The 15,737-nt window shown below is 36.6% G+C and overlaps 1 long non-coding RNA gene across 8 annotated transcripts in view; it reads right to left on the reverse strand.

Moving 5' to 3' along the window:
* The window catches only part of LOC124971000 (uncharacterized), a 79,494-nt gene extending 66,042 nt beyond the window's left edge, over positions 1–13,452 (reverse strand). For all 8 annotated transcript variants that reach the window (XR_007106265.1, XR_007106262.1, XR_007106261.1 and 5 more), the window contains exon 1: positions 13,386–13,452. This is a non-coding gene — a long non-coding RNA (uncharacterized LOC124971000). The remainder of the gene's footprint in view (positions 1–13,385) is intronic.
* Between the last annotated feature and the right edge of the window lie 2,285 nt (positions 13,453–15,737).

Below are 15,737 nucleotides of genomic sequence, written 5' to 3' on the forward strand. Positions count from 1 at the left end.
TAAAACCATATAGGCAGGATGAGGTTGATGTCTCACACTAGCAATGTGACTTCAGATAAACCAATTAATCCTCCCATGCCTCTTTTGTCATCTGTAAAATGGAAGTATAATAATATTTACAAGATAAAACCCATGTACAGATTAAACCTAGAGACAATGCCTAAAAGCATTGACTCAGAGCCTGTTACATGTTAAGGAAGCAAATGTTATCTATTATTATGATGATGCACATTTTGATTATGAATGTTTAAGTATCAGAGGTACACTTCCTGTTTCCTTATAATCATTCTTGTTTTAGCCATCTTTTTGTCACTGTGATCAAAAGACACAGTGAGAACAATTATAGGAGAAAAAGTTCATTTGTGCTTGTGGTTTTAGAGGTTTCAGTCCATAGACAGCTGACTTCATAGCTCTGGGCCCAACATTAGGCAGAATATCATGGCAGAAGAGTACAGTGGAGGAAAGAAGATCAACATATGGCACCAAGAAGCAGAGAGACAAATGTAAACCAGGGACAAAATGTAAACCCGAAAGTCACACTTTGGGTGATGATCCACCTCCTCTAGCTACTTCCCATCCACCTAAAGTTACTGCCCAGTTGATCCGTATTAATGGATTAATGCACTGATTAGGTTAAAGCTCTCATGACTCATCATTTCATCTCTAAACTTTTTTGCATTGTCTTATACATAAGCTTCTTGGGGACACCTCATCTGAACCATTACAGTTCTCATGAATGTTGCATGACTCTATTGATGCGCACTATGAATAGTTTCCAAAAGACTTTTCCCAATATATCCTATCACGGTAGTATAAGTGTGTCCATTTCACCACTCCTTGGTAAAAAAATGAGAATTATTATTAAATCATAAATTTTAAGAAGTGGAAAAGACAAAAAGGAATGAAAAAAGGGATGAAAGAAAGAAAAGGTAAAAATGTTTAAAAGGCATATTTAAGCTTTTTTCTTTCTAGAACTCGGCGGGGGGGTGGATTTTGTGAATAATGCATATTTCCATTCCCTATTCAGTCAGTTTCAAGAGTTTTCTTGGAGTATTTGCACTCCACATCTCAGAAACATGTTATTCCACAGTTGCAAACTTGTTTTCCAGTTGAGTGAAATCACAGAGGGGAAGATCGACTTTCTGGTTTTCTGCCAGATGTCCATTGGTCCCATGAAGACAAGTGATTCAACTTCAATGACCACTGTGAAGATGGTACATGCAAAACCATTCCCAGGGGAAATGGGACCTGGTGGAGCCAACATATAAATAGTTTCCCGCAAAACAGAATAATGCAGAATGACACAGCCTCATCTGACCACAAGTCTGGGGAGGTGTAACCCAATGAGGCATATCACCTGAGCTCTGAAAGGGATAATCTGTAGAGGAGCAGTTGGTTTGTACAGCTTTTCAAGAGACTAAATACTACCTGGTTTTGTGGGAAGAGGGAAAAAAAAAGAAAACAAGAGAACACTTTGACCTTTGATAGTGAATTTGCTGCATTAGAAAGGGAAGAGGCCAACAATCTTGAAATGGAAATTTTCTAACTTCAGGCAACCAAACAAATGGTTTTCCTCATTGTTTCCACACCAATTTCCAGCTGACCTCCTTTTTCTCTTAAAAGAAGTCAGAAATTTTGTCTGAAGTCTATATAGGCATTGTTCCAATGTGAAGATGACTAACCTCCTTGGTCATCCATACACAACTCTGAAGAGAAATCTCTTCAAAGTCAATATGACAGATAAAGAATGGTTCCACTGCTTCTTCTAGTTCCATTAAATAAAGGACTCACATTAAAGGCTCAAATCATAGTTGCCCATCAACATTTGTAGATAGAATAACATTACAGGCTAAATCCCAGAATCTGGGAATGGCTAAACAGGCTGAAAGAGTTAGCTGCCTGAGGATGGGAATGACGGACATGAAGTTCTGTCATGGTTTCATTAACATCTCCATGCCTGGGTGTGAAGCACACCCAGAAGCACACAACCTGGTGAAGGAATAAACTCTTGACCCTGACTTCCTCTGTAACCTCTTTAGACCTCTGTCACCTGGTCTATCAAATGGCAATCATAACATCCACATTGCAGAATTGCTGGGAGAGAAGAAGCAGCTCCTGCTACTTTGGAGATATTATTTACATACACACACACGTGTATGCATACCCACGTACGTTGAGTTTTTGAAATCAATTACTCTTCTTCATCTTTATAACCCAGAAGGTGATTTTTGGAAAGTCAATTGAGAAAGGAAGGAAAGAAACATATTTTTTTCCTCCAACAAGAAAAAGCAATTAAACGTCAAATATTAACTGTTCCTGGGAGTAAATTTTTTTTAATGGGTTAAAGTGTTGGCCATTATAGACCTCCAATATGTAATTTCTAAGAAAGGACCAGGTAATATATTTTTTTAAATTAAGTGGAAGATAAAATGCTAGAACCAGCATATCCATTCAGAAAGCACTTTTTTATTCATTTTCAGAGGCTCTCCAATTGCATCATGCCTTTTAAGAGGCCCAATTTGTTTAACAGCACTTTATTTTAAACCTTCACTAGTTGCAAAGCATTGATTTATGATAGAGCTGATTAAAGCAACAGTGTTTTAAGCAATAATGATTTCAATTACAGGACTTACACCAACGTGCATTATTCTGATTTTCTTTCCATTCTGTCCAGATTTTTATTCACTAAAGAAGAGGGTATGGGTAGATGATGTAATTTTCAAAAGTCCCTGGATAAATTTAATATCAGAAAGGAATGTATAGACAGATGGACTGATGAACCTTTTCTGATTATGTGAATGTATTGTATTTTAATATGCTCTGACAAACTCTTGAACAGCTCCCTGATGAGCTCCTACCCGATATCATTAGGGTTATTTAGTGCTTGGATCCTGCTCAATTCCCACTGGAGCCACATTGAAGTACTAGGAATATGCACACTAGATTCACGCCAAGCCCAGTACTTGCAGTCTTGCCTTCTTTTTTTGTGAGTCTTGGAGAAAACAATTAAGCTCACCCTTAGATCTTTAACTCATTCAAATCCAACAGCAGTAGAAATGCATACCAAATGCTGTAACCCAATCTTGAGGACCTATGTTACTCAGTTTTGCATTAGTGTCACAAAATAGCTAAGAAAATCAGCTTTTAAGGAGGAAAGATTTATTTTGGCTCATGGTTTCAAAGGTTTTGGTCCATGGTCACTTGGTCCTGTTGCTTTGGGTCCAGCATCATACATCATGGTGGCAACACATGAAGGAGGATTGTTCATGGTGACTGGGAAGCAAAGGAAAGAGAAAGAAAGGATGGGGGTTTCAATATCACCTTTGATGCATGCCCCCAATGACCTAACTTCCTTCCATTAGGTCCCACCTCTTAAAGGTTCCAGCACCTCCCAATAGCACCACAGGTTGACAACAAATCCTTTAACAAGTGGACCTTTGGGGACACCCCAGGTACAAACTATAGCAGGGCCTATCCCACAGACAAAGTTAGAAAATAAAAAAGTGAAGTCAGCCTGCAGTCTTATGCAGGGGATTCAGTCCATTCATCTACTTCAACATGCAACCCAACATGGAACCAATCACATTTATTAATGGTGACTGACAGAAAAGGAGCCCTGTTTAATGGGAATAGCAACTCTTGGATCCCAGTCAATTGTTACCAATGGGAACCATGAATCAAACTGTGCCACAACTTCAGAAATTTCAAAGGAATCCAGAAATTTATATTGAAATGAAGTTTCTCAATTTTTAAAGGATGAACAAGCATTGACCAAATTTAGCCTATAACCTGATTTTGCAGTGCTTCCTAATTGGTGCACAAGCGACCCATCCATCTACTTATTGGAGAGAAAATGTGTCATGACAGAGCACCATGCTTAGCAATAACTCTTAAAAACTAACAAAATATTTATATTCTGCTATTTCACAAACATTTAGTGGGAACCTAGGCACTGACATGCAAAAGAAAGAATAATGGCCATCATCTACCTTCAAGGAGCAAGGTTCATACATATGAACCATGAAAAATTTCAGGTTTAAAAAATTAAGGGGAAATGTAATCTAAGATTGAGGCACTCTATAACATTTATTTTTAGGTAAGAATTTCCTTTATTACCTTTCAGGTAAATTAGTTTGTCCCCATGCTCAGATTTGAAGCTCCATTTTAATTTGAGAACTAGTCCTATAACTATTGAAGTCCATGTAGGATACATTCCCATTAAAATCCCCAATAGCAACTGAAAGGAAAAATTCCAGTCACACCTTGATAGTGTTTTTCTCTACCAATGTTACAGATTTCTTAATTAGGTACTGATATTAAGTGGGCCTTTGCATGATTTAAATCTAGCACTTAATCTGAGCTATTCTATGCTGCTGTAATTTTTATGGGAGCTGACCAACTAATGATGTATGCATTAATTTCTCTGGAAAAAAAATCATCCTAAATTTTTAACTTTCTTTTTGGAGGAGGAGAAGCCCCAAGACACAAATGAAAGCAGTCAGGTCCAGACATTGAATTTGTGGCTTAGCACTTCAAGAATTATGTACCAAAGTGCTTTACAGAAGAAAACCAGATCAAAGTTAAAAGTCTTTCTTTTCAAACTTTGTAATTAATTCTCAGATTCCTCCTTGAAATGACTTCAAATATTTCCATTGAATTGTATGTGAACTCTTTCTCTTTTCCTTTCAAATATGCTTTTGCCACCCATTATCTCCTCTGATGGCATTACCTGAAGGGAAAGATGTCGAACGTCATCACTGTGGGTAGGATATGGAAAGAGCCAGAGCAGATGGTGAACCTTAGAGCTCAGCATTGAATTGGCTTAAACCAGCATTTAATTCATTCTGTTCCTTAATAACAGGCAATTCAGGAGAACTCATTTCCTTCTTTGCATAAAATCCCCAAACTTTAGCATACAGTTCCCCTGTCCTCTTTTCAGCCCATCCCCATATAACCTTGTGAACTTCTTCCTAGTGAGCATTAAATCACTGATAACTTGCTCTACCTGCTCTGGGCACTGGAGATGGTAGAACATCTGAACCTTTTTATTTGCTTTACATGGCCAGAAATTCTTACAGGGTCATTGACTTTTCTTAGTAAGAAGCTTCTTGGGGAGTCTTCCCTGGACCATTCAGTGATGAGGGAAGGAAAAAATATTGAGAGAAGTGCAGTAATTTTCCCAGGACCACACAGCTGGTCCCAACAATTTGTGGTCTAGGCCTCTACTTTTTCTCATAGCTGTTATGAATAATTGTTCTCAAACTGGAATTTTACTTATGCTTCATCATCAACACCAATTTATTGCAGGTTAAGATGCCTAATCTGAAAATATCAAATCTGAATTGCTCCCAAATCCATAATTTTTTGAACAATGACATGATGCAGTAAGGAGAAAATTCCACACCTCAAGTGACAAGTCACAGTTAAATGCAGATGTACTAAATATATTGCATAAGATTACTTTCGGGCTATGTGCATAATGTGTATATGATAATGTGCCTAATGTGCATATGAAACAAATGAACTTTATGTTTAGATTTGGATCCCACTCCCAAAATATTTCATTATGTGTATGCGAATATTACAAAACTGAAATCCAAAACAATTCTCATCCTAAGCATTTCAAATAAGGTATGCTCAACCTATACAGTGTTGACAGGTCCCACTTTGTATCAAGTGCCATGCTCATCTCCAGAGACTCCATGAATGAGACCCATTCTAATCCTGATCCAATGCCTGCTAATGCTCCTCCCTCAGTGAGTCATTACACAAAGCAATCACAGACTGAACATCTCAGAGAGAGCAAAGGCTGAGAAGAACTTAACAACTTTCATCTCAATTCTTCATTTTGCTGAAGAGGAAATGGAGACCCAGAAAGTCAGTTCATGTTAGAGGAAGGTCTAGAACTCATGATGTGGACCTAAGAGTCAAGTTCTTTTCATTCTAGTACATTTATCAAATTCAGAATGCAACCTAACTTGTTGGCCTCATCTATCACATTTATCACAAATATCTCCTTTGTTATCCATAGGTTACTTTGTCGCTACGGTCTGTTTGGAAGCTCCATTTTAATTTGAGAACTAGTCCTTTGAATACCAATGTCCACATAGGATACATTTCCATTAAAATCCCCAACATGGTGGACAATGGTCCCCAGTTCTCAGAATTTAAACATATAGAAAAACTGAAGTGACTAGGATAGAATACATGATGCTAGCACACACTAACAACCCTGACATACTCAGGGCAAATCCAAAGAATTGGTGTAATAAACTAAAGTTACCTGAGACACTAGGATTAGCACATCATGATGCTAATGAAATGTTTAGACTCACCACAGATGAATTTTAAAATACTAGTTATAGTTCATATATATGACTTTATAGATCAATAGCATGACTTTATAGATCAATAGCATTCAAAAATCTTAGCTGAAACTATAAATGGTAACTGAATCCATTAAAGAAGTAAGTTAGGTCTTTTATTTTATTTTTTTTAATGTGGTCTTTCAGGAAGCTGCCTCTGGACATAACTACAGAAAATTAACACAATAAGTAAAGCATTATAGAACAGCTATTAACTGATTACGCTAATAAAAACCAAATGGGGGCCTTAATTCTACCCCTCTGGGAAAGCAGGACAGATAAAATAAACAACAGGAAAAAAATATGAAGTAAAGGATAATTGATTTTAAACAATAATAAAGCAGATACCTCCCACCACATTAAAAAAAAATACAGATCTCTATCTTCCTTTTTGGAATGATAGAAGAAAATTCTCATTCTGATTCCTTAACACTGAAGTTTGGTAGTAATAGGAGTGCTTCCTAGGCTAACAAGTTGGAAAAACTAAGGAGTGCTATAAGTTTCTTAAATGCAGGCACACATGGCTACAACAATTCAATTTATTGCATTATCAAATGTCTCCCTCAGAGGAAGACATAATCTCAACCTTAACATGGCTTGCTCCATTTAGCATGGGACAGGAGGCAGGGTCCAAGGAAACTGGGCAGTCAAGAACAAGACCACACCAGAGGAGAGAAAAGAAGACAGAGTTCCCACTCTTGGGCAGAAGTTGGGAGCCCTTTAACCACACCCCAAGTAAAGCACATGCTGTTGACTAAATCTGCAACTTTTTGAGTATGCTTGGGATTAGCTCTATGTAGAAAGTCATGATAGAGAGTATCTTTGCTTTCCATTTGTTATCTAAAGCATGGCACATACACCTACCTTCAAACCAAATAGATTCAATAGTTTCCCATACGTAGAACCTACCAGGTGACTTAAATGTGATAGATGTCTAATTAAATGTTTTATAGAAGTTGTCTCTAATTTTTGCATTATCTTGCAATTTAGAGGTGAAGACATGGAGTGTCAGGGTGATACAATGACATCTCCAAGGATTTACCCTTATTAGGCCTGGCCTATCCCAAAAGTACTCATCAATCTATATCTCTTACACAACCCCAGCACTATTGCTAACTGTTGCTAATTTTTCCCTTCGGTCTCTTTTCACAAATTGTTTTAACCCAAGGAACCAATCCTTTTTGCAAGGCATATGCAAAATCCCAGGTTATTTTTACTTCTCACTGGCAAAAAGTCAGCAAATTCAAATGAAATGATAATTTTTATGTGAGAAAATACTTTAGCATTTCCTTAAAATGGGAAAATAAAAAATCTTAGGCAAGACACTAACTTTTAAGTTGGCAGAAAATAGTCTGATGAGTTGTATATGATTTATTAAAATAAAACAAGAACAGTTCATGTTTTTAACATGTTTGAGAATTAAAGGAGAGTTCTACTATCGGTAAACAAAGGGTGTTTAGACTTCAAAAGAAGAATCAGTGGGTATAAGCAGGGGATGTCTGCGCAGAGTGAACACTCTTGAGTAAATGACAGTAAGACTTATTCAGGATTTGGCAGAAGGATGGGAGAGACACACAACAGGCTCAGCAAAAAAAAAAAGAAAAAGAAATTCAGGAAAGGAGGCTGAAAGTTAAATCTAGAAACATGTATGAAAGTCAGAGCTCATCAAAAATACAATGTATTCAGACCTTCATACTTAATACTGAAATGTAGGAAGCATTCCTAATGATGAATATCTTAAGTGATTTGGAAGTTCTCATCTTTTGCAATAAGACAGAAAAAAAGAAATTATATAATTTTGGCAAGGGGCTAGAAAGATCATTATTTGCAAATAATAATCTTATCTGCCTGTATCTAAAATCAAATCTTATCTGCCTATATCTAGAATCAAATTGCTCAGTGGCAGTGCACTTACTTAGCATGAGCAAAGCCCTGAGTTTGATACCTACCACTGAAAAGAATGCATAAATTTATAAGTAAAAATAATAACCAAAGTGTCAAAATTGTTTGAATAGGAAATCAGTCAAATAGCAAATAGGAAACAAAAATGTATAAATAAATTGGTCAGTAAACTGTCATAGAGTGTAACAGGAAAATTGCACACCCAATAGCACAGAATAAAATGAAGACTATAGTGAGAAATCACCTGAAGAAACTAACTTTACAGAAGGTCATACAAAAAATTAAATGAGAAGCAATAGTTTATTTCTACATGAGAAAACTCAATATTAAAAGACCTCAAATCTCCACCCATTAATGAATGTTTTGGAATTTGATGACTTTTTAAATAACAATCAGGGATACATAACCCAGATAACTAATGTGAATGAGGAAAAACTTGCATTACTGATTATGAAAACATTTCCTTAAATTATAATTATAAAGAAGGACTTGGGGAAAAGAGATGAAGACAAAAAGATAATGAAGTAAAACATAAAAACTCGAAAAGGATCCAATAACATACAAATATACAATAAAAAGAGATTTCATTAAATAGATTTTTAGCACATGGACTAAAAAGAATTCCAGAGAAATGAGAGATTTAAATACTTTTAAAACTAAAAGGAGCCACAAAAACACTAGTAGAAAATATAGGTTGTAATACTGATCTCATGCAGGTATATGCAAAGACTTTTTAAACATAAAAGCAAAGGTAGGAAGAATAAAAGAAAATATCTTGTACTTAAATTCATAAACATATTTTAATGCATTAACAACTAAAAACCAAATGACAAATGATGAAACATAAAATGTTTGCAGCATATCATGGCGAAAGGGTTAATAAAATTAAGATAAAGAAAACTTTTATAATTTAGTGGAAAAACAGGTAATACCCCCATAGAACCATGAGGCAAACTTAAGTAAATAAAAGTAAAAACAAGCACACACACTACATATACACAAAACAAGACCAATAGAAAATGTGAAGGGAATGTCACAAATAACCAAAAAAAAAAAAAAAAAAAAAAAATCACAGTCAATAGGCCACTAAGGTTCATTCCTTATTTTGGAAAAAGTTAATATTTCCTGAAATCAGCATTCTCATTCAGTGCAAATAGCAATGTAAATTGGCATCAATACTTGGGAGGGCAACCCTACAAAAGGTATCCAAAAATAAATAAATTGATAAATTAAAAAGGTTTTGATCCAGGATTTTCACTTATAATTTTAGCCAGAGGAAATCAAAATGCACACAAAGGTTTTACAAAAGACATAGTGATCTAACAAGAGGTTAAATGAATCACTGGTGACATAAAAATCATGTTTTAGATTAGTTTTAAGAATTTGAGCAAATCATCAATTCTGTCTTGTCAAATGGGAAAAGTAGTTTTCAAAACAGTGGACCACACATCAGAAACCTACTCCTCCTTTTCAAACAAACAAATATATGCGTATTTAAAAAAAGTAGAGGAAAAAGATTTTAAAATGTGTTTCAAAGTATTAGCAACAATTACACTCCACCAGTAAGGCTCAGAGGCAATTTCTATTCACTTCATCATGTTTTTCCATAATTTCCTTATGTTCTGCCATGGATGTATATCCTTTCACAACCAAGAAAATAAAAATATTCTCTTGTGCTTTTAAATCCTAGTTTGTTAAAAGTGTGTCAATGGAAGACAAACTGCCTGGAAAGGATGCTATAAGGGACGAAAGGAGAGCCCAGGCCACCAGACCTCTTCAGCTTGTGAGTCTAAACCTTCACCTTATTCTGGCATTTTTTTTTCCCCTCTCCTTTTTCATCTGTTCTCGGAAAGTTTGCAGCTTCCAACACCATTTTATTTGCTCCTCCTGTGAGTGACAGACCACAGTGTCCCAAGAATCCTTAATGTATTTTGTGTCAGGGGCCTGTGGGTCAGTAAGGTTATTAATAAACATAGCCTCTTGTTCTAATTTCGGTCCCTCCTCTCCTTCATGCCTCTCCTCCTGCCCTGCTTTTCCTTTCACTTCTCTGTCTGACCCTTTTCCCCTCCTCCCTGATATAAAGGAATCAACCTTCATTTTAACACAACTTCTGGCACTTTTCCCATAACTCTTTTTTGATGCCATTATTGGTCCTGCTAAGTTTTCATGGGGAATTTAATTTTTGAGGAAATGTTTAGTGTCCTAAATCAATTCGATGCAGCTGAGGCAATGCTATGATCTGACAGGCATGGGAGACTGGAGGGATAAGCAAAATTGAGGCAAAATGTGGATGGGCAGGGGGGTACCTTGTTTTTAAAAAGAATTTTAGTTAGATTAGACAAGATTCACTAACCACAAATTTAGCAGAACATGAGAGGCCAGGTCTACACAGAAAGACATGAGGTTAGAAGGCAGAAGGCAGATTTGAATTTTACTATTTTTATATTATCTTTGATAAAACAAAAAGAACTTAAAGAGTTCATCACATGCAGAGTCTTATACCTGCATACATGTATAAGAGTTACCTGGATACACATATAATTTGATATATGTACATCAATTTTATTTTCCATTTAGAACTTGATTTACCACCTGAAGTTGTATTTGGAGTAAGCCTTGTTCTATTGTTTATTTTATTACACATACAGAAGTGGTTACATTGCCATCACCAAATGCTCAGATGCAATCTTCAAAGTCCCTGCATTTTGTACGAATTCTGTTCAATTTTTTATTGTTGTCATTTTTTTACTTCCAACATTTTTTAACTGCAACTTCAAACCAAGGAAGATTACTTTGTGACCTGAAAATAGTCCACTCCTGGCAAACATATATACATACACACACACACAAACTACATGTGCTCTTTCAATTTTATTAAACTTTAGTTCAGTCTTCTAAAAAAAAAAAAAAAAAAAAAAAACCACACATTGGATCTCCAAACTTGAGTTCCAAATATGTAACTCAGTTATATGTACCAATGGGCATTTACTTAACAATGATAAAGCAACATTTTAATGTGGGAAAATATGTAAAAAGTAACACATGATTGCATGTTGAATTATTCATACCTTTCAAATTAATCTATTACACTTTCATATTCAAGAACACATTAGTTTTTGAATGTGACCTAGACTACCTTTTTTAGAATGAGTGGAAATCTTTTGTAGTAATGCAATTTTTTAATTCATGATTAATCTGACTTCAAACTGGGGTCCTCATATTGTGCACTGTTGAAAAAAAATAATGAAATTACAAGTCTGAATTAAGATAATTATGTATATGTAAATTCATCATCATGAAATTTGCTAGTTTCATAGCATTTAAAGAATTGCACCTAACTTTTGGTCTTTGCCAAACTGAGAGAGAAAGTCTATGTGAACTTTGAATTAATTTTACATTCAACTTTATTTTTTCTTTTGGTTGTGGGTATGGAAGTTAGAGTCTCACACATGCTAGGGCAAGTGCTGCACCATTGAGCTACATCCCCAGTCCCACATTCGATTTCTTCATGGACACCAAAACCACTGCCCACAACAGTCAGAAAGGCAGGGATTCTAAACTCAGCTAAAATGGCCACTGGGAATAGCCATTAATCAGACCTGATTGAATATAACTAATCTGGTTCCCTGCTTACTCTTTACTTTGTCTTTTTCCTTTTGAATAGATAATTCCTATTTGTTCTCTACCAAAAATCAAAGGAAGAGTATAGCTTTAAATGTGTTCTATTAAATGTGTGGTCATCTCTTATTCATGAGGAGATAATATTTCATTAAGTTACTCTTAAGAGCAGTGTTTTTCTTTACATACATAGGTTTGCATGAGCATTAACTTGCTAGTTAATGGTAGGGAAAAAAAAATAAGGAAGCTTTTATTGAGTGCCTACTAAGTACCACACATCGTAGGAGTGGCATGCAGTCATTTGTTGGAGTGTACATGTTATGCTAAATGCTTCTACAATTTGCTTCTGATGTTGTCCTCACAACATCACTATGAAGAAGTTTTTGTCAACTTCAAGATACTGATGGGGACAACAGGGTTTACAGATGTTACACAACACTCCCAAGACACACAGTTATCGTAGCACAAAGTAGAGATTCAAACCCAGGTTCTGCTTGCAAAACTACTACGGCCACTGATTATGAATAAATGGAATTCACTGTTTATAACAGCAAGGACTGGGACCCAGAGTACAAAGGATTAACTCCTGAGGTTTACTGCAACCAGGGATTGAGGTTAGTGACATATGGTCACTTAGAAGATATTATTTGGGGATGTTCCAGTGGCCCAAAAAGGACCTCCAAAGAGTTACATTAGAAAACATGCTGAAAAACACTAAAAAAGGTCTATCATAACCGTGATTGTGTTAGTATGACAACACATGTATTATATATTAGAACACCCATAACACTGTGGGATTCAAATTGAATAGATGAGTGACTTTGAAAAGCTGAGCACCTCTGTGCCCCTGTTTTATGTGTTTTAAATTTTCTATATTCAAAAAAGGGTTCAGTTCCAAGGTGTTCCTTTAAATTTTGATAAATAAATGTTCTAAAGATCCTCTATGGGGAATTTTCCCCCTCACATAATAAGGTTGTATGCAAAGCACAGTTTGATGCCCCGTAGCAGATCTTTCTTTTTAATGCCCACTCTGTTCGCTGCTTCCAAGTCCCAGTCTGGGATCCGCAGGTTGTGGGACAAGGATAAAGAGTGTGGTGAGTATCAGGCTACAGTTCTTAATCCTCTGGGGATAAGATTTCTTATGAAAACTGGCAGCTTTTTTGTTCTTTCTTAGTCTTTTTAACACACAGCCAGGTCTCTGTTTAGCTGAGCCCGCTGTGGTTGCGACTGTACAGGGCTAAATTTATGCTGCTGACAACTCCCATTGAAGTGTCACGGTGGCACAGTCAGTGGGAGTTGTGTGCATATCCACACGGCAGCCTGTGGCCCAATGAGTGTAACAGCATCTCTGCCTTGGGAGATTATTGGTATGATATGGGCAATGTGTAATGGATAGGGCAGTCTGTGTACAAATTTCAAATGACTTGCTACACCCCTTTCAGATGGTTGCTGTCAAAAGTATTAGCACATTACACACACAACAACCACATATCATGTTACCAGTGGCCCATGCTCCTGTAGAATGGTTCCTCCCACATCTCACAGTAGGTAATTGCTTGGGGTACCTATTGAACACACACAAAGGAGAAAATAGTGTTGAATTTTATTCTTCGAGCTTGTGACTGTACTAATTCAGAAGGAAGAAAATACTCAACATGTTTAAATTAGCATGGACTGGGGTTCAAAGAGTTTGCCTGCAGAAAGGTATCTCTGAAAGATTTAAATTTTCAACCTGATGAGAACTTGATTTGACACACTGAAGCTGAACCAAGGGGAGCCTTTAGGTTGCTATGCACATAAATCAAGACCCACTCTGACGTCAGCAGCTTCATGGCTCCTATTCCACATAATGGATGAAGTTTTAAAATATCTCCTTCTTAGCATATATTATTGAATGAGTCTGCCTCTGACCTGGAGATCTACAAAAGTTTTACATGAAATTAATATCTAAGAAACACTAGCATTCCTGAACAGCTCCTTTTCATGATAAAAATACATGTCATCTCCTCTCAGCCTGGAAAAAATACGAACTAATCAACATGATTCTCCCCTTCCGAGTTTAGATTGGACTTGGGTGTATGATTTTTCTGGTCTTCCCTGCTAAATGAAGGCATGGTAGAGTTGCCTCAATAAAGATACTATGGATGTTATTGTACACAGAAAGGTTAGCAGGAAAATAACCACCAGAAAGACGTTGAATCTACACGACTTCTTTTTATGGTTGATTTCTCTCTCTTTTTTTGTTTTTCAGTACTGGGGATTAAATTCAGGGGTGCTCTACTACTGAGCTATGTCCCCAGCCCTGTTTTTAAATTTTGATACAGGGTCTCACTAAGTTGCCTAGGCTGACCTCCACTTGAGATCTTCCTGCCTCAGCCTCCTGAACTCCTGGGATAACAGGCATGAGCCTGGCTTCAAGATTTCACTGTTATAATAATATTGAAAATCTATCAGCATTAGAAACTATAGTATTAATTATATTGTCTGCTTACATTCAGTGTTTAGAACACTGTTGAAGCTCATCCACCTATATTCTCATTATATTAGCACCAAATGCCCCTGTATCTCTCTAGAGATACAAATATGAACAACATTGTCCCCTCCCTTAAGAATCTTGCCTCAATTTATTTAATCTCTGTAGTAAATAATGCATGCCATATGCCAGAAAATAGTTTAAGTGCTTTAAAAATATTAAATCATTCAGGCATGGTGGTGCACACCTGTAATCCCAGCAGCTCAGGAGGCTGAGGCAGGAGGATCAGAAGTTCAAACTCTGCCTCAGCAACCTAGTGAAACCCTGTCTCAAAACAAAAAAATAAAAGGGTCTGGGGTTGTGGCTCAGTGGTTATGTGCCTCTGGGTTCAATCACTGGTACTCGCCCACCCCACAAAAATGTTACATCATTTAGCCACTAAAACAATTACATGTAGTAATTACATTATCTTCATTTTACAGATGAAGAAACTGAGGCACAGATAAATAAACAAGTTCTAGGTCATGTAACTTGTACATTGTCAAGTGCAGCATTTAAACCCAAGCAAATCCCATTCCAGAGACCCCTCCATTAACCATTACTTATGAGCTGATTGAAGAAATAAATATGCAACTATTTTCAACATAACACTGGTGACATGGAAGATCCCAGAAACTCTAGAAACCCAACATCTGCAAAATTTAGTTCAACAATTGTGAAAAACTACTTTCAAAAAAGCTGGCCAATTTGTAAAACAACAAAACATGAGAGAGATTCTAAAAGCTACCAAAAGCCAAAGCAAAATGAAATTTAATGGGGATAAACATGAGACATTCTTAAATGCATTAAATCCACTGTAAAAGCCCCAGATGATTGAGGTCTGACTCCGGGGTACAGAACTCTTCACTGATGGAGGACTCTCTTTAAGACCAATAACAGGACGTAGCAAACAGATACTGTCCATGCTGCTCACAGAACTTCTGTGTATTTTATTTATTTCAAGAGGGTTCTTAAAAGATTCTGGAAAGCCAAGGCTAACTCAGGAAAGCAAAACTTGCTGAGTTATATGGGGAACTGGAAATCTCACCAGTAAAACAGTAGCAGTGGATTGAGGAGTATGACTGAGTATTTGGAGGTCTATCACAAGATAAAGGGACAAGATTCAATTGTATGGCCTCTAAGAATAGAATTTGATCTGATGGATTGATATTCCAGAGATGTGGATTTTGGCTTCCATTTGAGGAACAAAGCTATCTGTAAACAAAGCTCTCCTACACCAGCAGCTTGGGGAGACTGAACCCTTCCCCTCCATTTCTCTAGATGACCCTGAGCAAACTGGTGGGTTTTGCCCAGATAGTCACACATGTTACCTGCCTTAA

Source organism: Sciurus carolinensis, chromosome 2 (assembly GCF_902686445.1).
Source record: "Sciurus carolinensis chromosome 2, mSciCar1.2, whole genome shotgun sequence".
Taxonomy (NCBI): domain Eukaryota; kingdom Metazoa; phylum Chordata; class Mammalia; order Rodentia; family Sciuridae; genus Sciurus; species Sciurus carolinensis.